The sequence below is a fragment of the Erigeron canadensis genome, chromosome 4 (genome assembly GCF_010389155.1).
Source record: "Erigeron canadensis isolate Cc75 chromosome 4, C_canadensis_v1, whole genome shotgun sequence".
NCBI lineage: Eukaryota > Viridiplantae > Streptophyta > Magnoliopsida > Asterales > Asteraceae > Erigeron > Erigeron canadensis.
This window is the reverse complement of record NC_057764.1, coordinates 44,364,891-44,372,609: the sequence shown is the minus strand read 5'-3', so window position 1 is coordinate 44,372,609 and position 7,719 is coordinate 44,364,891.

Below are 7,719 nucleotides of genomic sequence, written 5' to 3'. Positions count from 1 at the left end.
TCAAGTATATGTATTTAATCATGATGCACGTTCATAACACGCATATGTTTATTTTCAATCACTTGTTCAATGATAATATGATAATAATTAGAATTATTTTTATATTTTTTGATAACAATTAGGACTCTTTTAATATTTGTTAATAAGTCATTAGGTTTTCAAATAAATATTTTTTTGTAGAAAATATTTCATATGTTAAATTTTTTTATTTAATTAAATGATTGTAAATTTTAAAAAGTTCTCTCAAGTTGATGACTAAAAATAAATATAAATTAAGTATCCAGGGATAAAAATTGTAAATTATTGATGAAAAACAAAAAAGTGTGAATTAATGAGACTTTTTCTACAAATTAATATAAATATTAATATAATAATATATTTGGATAATGATTATTAGGGTTTTTAATTTGTAGTTTATCTAAATGATGACATCATCAAAATTCAATTTGATAAAATCGAACGATGTGATTGATTAATTAGTCATTAATTCAACTGTCTTATAATATATATTAAGATTAAGATTAAGATTAAGATTGTTAATTTAAGGTTTCCATCATTGGGAGTTTGCAGCACACCACACTTTGGTTTTTTAATCGACATTCTGTACAACCCAATTGCCATATTCAAGACATTAACAGGTACCATATATATACTTTTGATTACATATATATGTGTTGTGTTTTAGTTTATAACTTCAATATTATTTTAACTAGCAATTTTCTAATTATGTTCATAGTAATTATAATAATAGCATGAAACACTAACTTATGTTTATGAAATTCATATAAATAGATAAAAAAAAACATGTATATCATTATATCAATTCGTATAAATATATAACCAATTCGGACATCGTACAAGTATTAGTACTATTAAATAATATATCATGTAAATTTATATCAAACCAATCTACCAATAGACTAAAACATAAACTGTAACTAAACATATATTATATTTATCATTGTTGTTTATTATAATTTAGTTTCGATCATCAATTTACTTTAACTACAATTTATTTCATACTTATAAATCATGTATGTGACATATTCGAATTTATTTATAATACAATTAATATAGCTACCGTACATCGTACGGGTATTAGGACTTATCCTATATAACAATGACTACACAACTATTTCGTGTCACATGATTTTTTTTGTTTCCATTTCGATTCGTTAGGGCTAACTTTTGTTACTTCTAAAATCCGAAACAATATTGTAGTAACGTATGCCGATATATTTTTGAAGGCGACTTTTAAAGGGATTATGTTACCTGAGAAATATAGATACAAATGTTTAGGGGCCTCATATTGCTTAATTTATCTTACTTTGTACAAGTGACTTCCTATTGGCCATTATTGCAGCTTCATCCTTGTAGTATTCATTACTAGATTTTAAATCCGTGTCTAACACGGGACACGAGACTTACGACATTATTAATATTAGATATTAATACATGTAACTCGTAAAAGCTTATAAAGTAAAAGTTAAAGATATAAGTAAATATTGAGTGTTCAATTCAAATACAACCACTACTAAAATCTTAATATATTTACAATAAATTTAATTTATTTTTACATAATTAATTTATATATATGATAGAACGATATATATTAGTTATTATTTTATTGGATAGATATTAGATATTATTTTATTAAATATATATATAAGCTATTATTATTTATTTATTATATTCAAATTATTGGGTAAAAAGTGTAAATTTGTGATGGAAAACAAAAAAGTGTAAATTAAAGTCAAAATTGAAAACAAAAGTCAACATTAAGAAATCGTATATTTATATATATGATAGAACATATTATTGGATATATATTAGTTATTATTTTATTGGATAAATATTAGCTATTATTCTATTAAATATATATATAAGCTATTATTATTTATTTATTATATTAAAATTATTGGGTAAAAAGTGTAAATTTGTGATGGAAAACAAAAAAGTGTAAATTAAAGTTAAAATTAAAAACAAAAGTCAACATTAAAAAATCGAAAGTTGTGATTGGTCGATAAGTTATTTGAGCAACTGTGCTTTAGTATAATAAAAGATTATTTTTTCGAGAATATGGTGAATTGAACATTTAAATCAGAATTATGCATAAGTTACATAAGGAGAAACGTAAAAAATATCATTAATGATTATATTACAATATCAGTCCATGCATGATCTTTTAAAATATCACCATTAACTTTATACATCAATTACTTTTACATCAATTTTTATAATACCACTCGACGCCGTCTCCACCGCCAATAGTCGTCTCCCACCACCAGACCGTCGCCGCCACGAACACCGTCGCATTGCACGAGTACCGTACTAATATATGTAGATTTAGTGCTTATGAATTTTATTACTCGCATGGTTTTTTTTTTGAAAGGTGTGGATTATTCGCTGCGGGGGGTCTACCATACGTTGTCTTAATTGGGTCCGCACTAGAGAGCCCCTCACCTCCAATACGTAGTAGGAGGGAAAACCCCCAACTAAACCGCCCGAAAGCATGACATTTAATTGGGATTAAACTCTGCTCCCTCTGCAGGACTCAAACCTCTTTCACTGGAGTCTTTTTTTTTATGAAATTCCTTGAAATGTATTTCTCATGTCTCGAGAACTCAAATTTGAGATCTTCAGTATGTAAAACTGGTGTTCAATCACTGAACTATAATGTAAATATGATATGATTTTTTATGACAAAAGTGTGACTAATATTTTTTTAAAAAAACACAACTTTAGCAAATCATTATAAAAACATATATACACTTTGGTAATTATTTTTAAAAAACCTCCAATTTTTTTTGGCCCAAAAACTCAAGTTACAACTTAATTAATAAATGCATCATGCATGTATTTAAGTACACTACGTTGACTTTTAGAAAGTCAACATCGAGTATGAGTAGCTTATCCCTACATAAAAGAATGCTTTTAGATATATATTGGTGCTTATTGTTCACGTATTCTTTAGTTATACTATATCCTTATTTCTATTTATTTGCACGTAATTGATTCATATTGGACCCCATGTATAAAATATAAATTTACCATCAAATTATGTTAACATGACTTGTATGATCACTAAAAAAAATATTAATTTATTCACATTTGATTATAAAAAGTGTGAAAAATTTTATGAATTTAATTACATATAAAAATGTGTAAAAAATATAATTACATTTAAAAATATGAATAAATTTTAAAAGTTATAATTTTTTTACACCTATAAATGTGTAAACGAAATGTTAACACTTAAAAGTGTGAAAATTAATTTGTAACACATGATTTCTTCACTCTCTCCATGTGTGAAGAAAATATGTGTTACAAATTAACTTTCACACTCTTGGATGTGAGCAATTGATATCATTTTACACACTTGAAAATGTGAAGTTTTTTTTTCCACATATATAAGTGTGTAGATATTGTGATTTTTAAAAATTTTCACACTTTTGAATGTAAAGTCATTTCCACACACGTTTAAATGTGATTAATTAAAAAAAAAAATTCACACTTCTTAAAAGTATGGAAAAACAAGTATGAGAAAATAACATATTTGTTATAGTGGATGTAAAGTCGTAGACAAATTTGTACAAGATTAGTAAAGTATAATAATAATAGATCGATATATCTAATAAAACTAAAAAAAGAGGGATTTTGTTATTTGGACTTATCTATACTAACTTATTGAAAAAATACTTCATTATTGAAAATTAGATGGGGTGTCTAAAATGTCATTCCTTGTATACACTATATAATATTTTCACATAAGGTTGGACGGAGCGCCATGGGGAGGAGACTGGTACCCATCCGGTACCGGATTATACACCGCGCCGACCTCTGGTACCGGTAGGGTGGGGAGTAACTTGGGGACAGTGGTGTCGGTTGTGGTGCCTATGTTTTTGAACGTTACAGCCACAAAAAAAGGGTGGGGAGGGGAGGGATGGTGAAACATTCCTAGCATTAGGCAACGGGTGGGGAGGAGGATAAAAACAGGGGAGGGGAGGGGAGCGGTGGTGAGGTGCTCCGTCCAGCCTAACACTTCTTAAAATATTTTCACATACACTATCCTAACTCTGAACATTAATGATTGAATTACATTATCGATCATTTATATATCTTTTAAAAAGTCTTCATTAACCCTTTAGATCAAATACTTTTATATTAATTATCTACACCACTCGAAGTTACTTCCATTAATTACCAACAGTCGCCCCCACTACAACACGTTCGCCGTCACAATCACCGTCGTATTGCGCGGGTACGGTGCTAGTTGTAACAAAATTAAATCAGTTTTATTACAAATTTGTCAGCAATCACGTATATTAAATTAGTTAAATACTGTAATTTAAATATATTTATAATTGTACGTTGTATTGTAATTTCTTAATATCGATAAATATGACCAGTGTATTTATTGAATTTATCGTTTGTTTTACTTTAAGCCATAAAAGTTAAAATTGTTTCCTGTATTTCGGACCGACAAAAATTATTTGTCGAACTTATATATTTTTATGTGACAATCATCATTGATTGTTGAACCATGTCAAATTATAAACTTTTATGACTTAAATGTAGAGACGGAGCCAGAATATTTTTGGTGTGGGAGCAAATTTAAAAGTATCTATTATATTTATTAGAGTCATATTTGAGGGAAAAATTTTTTTAAATAAAAACTAACTCTCACCTGAGAATTAGAATAAGTGGACCCTTAAAATAATTTCGTCTGGGTGCCAGTTATGAGAACATCTATCTTTAACTTGAACATTGGTCTTTGCAATTTTAGAGCATGTGATAAATTTTGATACAATTACTCACACAAATAAAACACTTTCTTCAACTTCGTTAAAAATCAAAATAACTGAAGATTTTTACTTTACCAATAGAAGATTTTATCTCAAAACTAATGCTTCCAACATAAGTAACATACTTTCAAAGAAGAGGCTTATGATAACGATGGTGACATTTGTATGTATAATGTATTTTTTATTATTATTATTTAGGAACAAAACTACAAATATACCTCTAAAAAGTTACATTGTACCAAAATTGGAATGGGGGCAGTTGCCCACACTGCCCCCATTGTGGAGCCGTCACTGCTTAAATGTATGAAACTCTAATATTGATAATATTATAAAGCACGTGTTCAATGTTGGACACGGGTCTAAAATCTCGTTCTTCTATTTGTTGGTCAGCATGTTCGTTGGGGACTTATCATTCACTGATATTCCTAAGTACTCAAACGTGCAATTTTTGGACTAACATAATAAAAAAACATTTACTCTAGCAAGAGGATAAAATAATTGCTATAAAATTAATAAGCAGATCGTAGTTTTTTCTTATGTCTCGATGTCTCAAAAAACTATAATTGACATGAGTTTTTTCACTCATTTTAGTTGAAGTACTCTCGAGACGAGTCTAGTTAGTATTTGTAGTTAGCTTGTAATTCTAGACTTAATTTATACTTTAAACCGCTAGCATCTTGTGTTTATGTGAGTATTAAATAAAATTTCCTGCCGTTCAAAAAATATTTCAATAAAAATGATAAAGAAACTAAAATGAACAAACATCACTAACAATATATTCGACTCTTAATAAGCTTTTGGTTTAGTGGTCATATACGAGGTGTGATGTTTTGCCTTTCTAAAGGTTTCATGTTATAACTTAACATTGATGTTTAAATACTAATTAAATTGGGTAATGCTAGCTACTAATTTTTACCTGTTATATCTATATATACAATAGTAATAGTAATTAGTAATATAATACTTCCTCTGCCATATTATATGTGTTAAATTTTTAACTTTGACTTTAAATAACTTTGTGTGTATTATATAATATTTAATGAAAGTTATATGATTGAATTGAGTTTCAAATATGTTTTTCATTGATATAATTTTCATTAAGTCGTACTTGTATTATATAACACAATCAAAGTTATTTATGGTCAAAGTTAAATATTAAAGACTTTAAAAATTTAAAACTGGACACATATAATAGGACGGATGGAGTATAATACTAAGAGTTATATACTCGGGCCGTTAAATAAGAAAAGAGTTATATACTCGGCCACATTACCAGTGTATTTGTTTGTGTGTACATAAAATAAATAGAAAAGAATGAATAGGGTGGTGGTGGTCCATCAAGTATACCGGTGATTTTACTTGGAAATCAAGCAATCTTGTCCTCCATGACAAAAGTATCATCATCAGTACTACTTCACATATAAAATATACGCATGTGACTTTCTCATACTCTTTATTTTCTTATTTCTTTTTCATTTCTTAATATTGGCTAATGATACTATGTAAGGAATTAACTAGTCTATTTAGAATTGTCATATAGCGTACTTAATTTGTTCAAAATATTAAGCAATTAAATATATTTCTTTCATACCTATACAAATGTCCATAAACATGACATAATGTTTTATCTATCAATCAATAGTCTAATATAGCTAAAACATGGACACAAATACTTCATAATGACATATATATATATATATATATATATTGTGACCTTAATTTGAAAAAAAAACATGCGTTCTAGTTTACATTATTATTTTTATTAAAGTAAGATATTGTTGTTTATTTGAAATACTAATTTCGTCGTCCCAAGTTAGATCAAAGTCTTAATATGACCTTTTTGAATGTTTTTAACAATAACTATTTTTGTTTTTGATATATAATATCTGATGAAATATATTTAAATGAAAATATATTTAGAACTCAATTGATTCACATGTTTATGCCAAATATGACATAAATATCAAATAACGTAAACAAAAATATCTATAATCAAATATGAAAAGAATTGACAAACTCGACAAATCTAATTAAGATATTTAAATTGGGACGAATCGAACAAATTACTTATAAGATGGTCGTCTTTGTCTAACTATGGGTGCACCTGATCATCATATACGCTCAAAGTAGAGTAGAACAATTAGCCCATTTTTACACAATAATCAAACATGAAAAAGAATATTTAAATAAAAGAAAATATATAATATGATATATATGATATAAAAGAAAATATATAATATGATATTCGTATCATCATTTTTTATAAAGGTATCATAATGTATAAATTATATAACTGACTGTACAAACTAGTGATACACAGTTGTGGTATATCTATCAAAACAAATGGTAAGAATATCTGTATAATAAATTAAATAATTATAAGGCCAACCAAACAGCGCAGTCCCGTATTTGCTTTTGCTTTAGCGGTCAATACTCTCTCAAAACCAAACCTCTTTCTATGTGCTTTGAACTTTACATATAAATATCTAAAATAAATCTCTCTCTCTCTATCTATCTATATGCAAACATGATATATGTATACCAATAGTTGTTAACCCCTATATATATATATACGTATATGTATGAATACATATAACATTAGTTGTGCATATATACACAAAACAAAAAACACGCAGAAAGGTTAGCAAGTGTGAATACTGTGTCATATGTAACCAAACTAGCTGGCTGGCTGGCTAAAACGTTATACTTAAATTAGGAAAGAGTTAATTAAAGGTGGTACATGTATTAATTTCTATACATACACACACAGTGAGATACATATATAGATAGATAGAGACAGCTTTTTCTTTATCTCTCTCTCTCTCTCTCTCTCTCTGGATTCATCAGTTAAAGTTTGAAGAAATTCTGGTGTTTTTCATGGTTAAAGCCACAGGTTTTATTTCATACATATCTC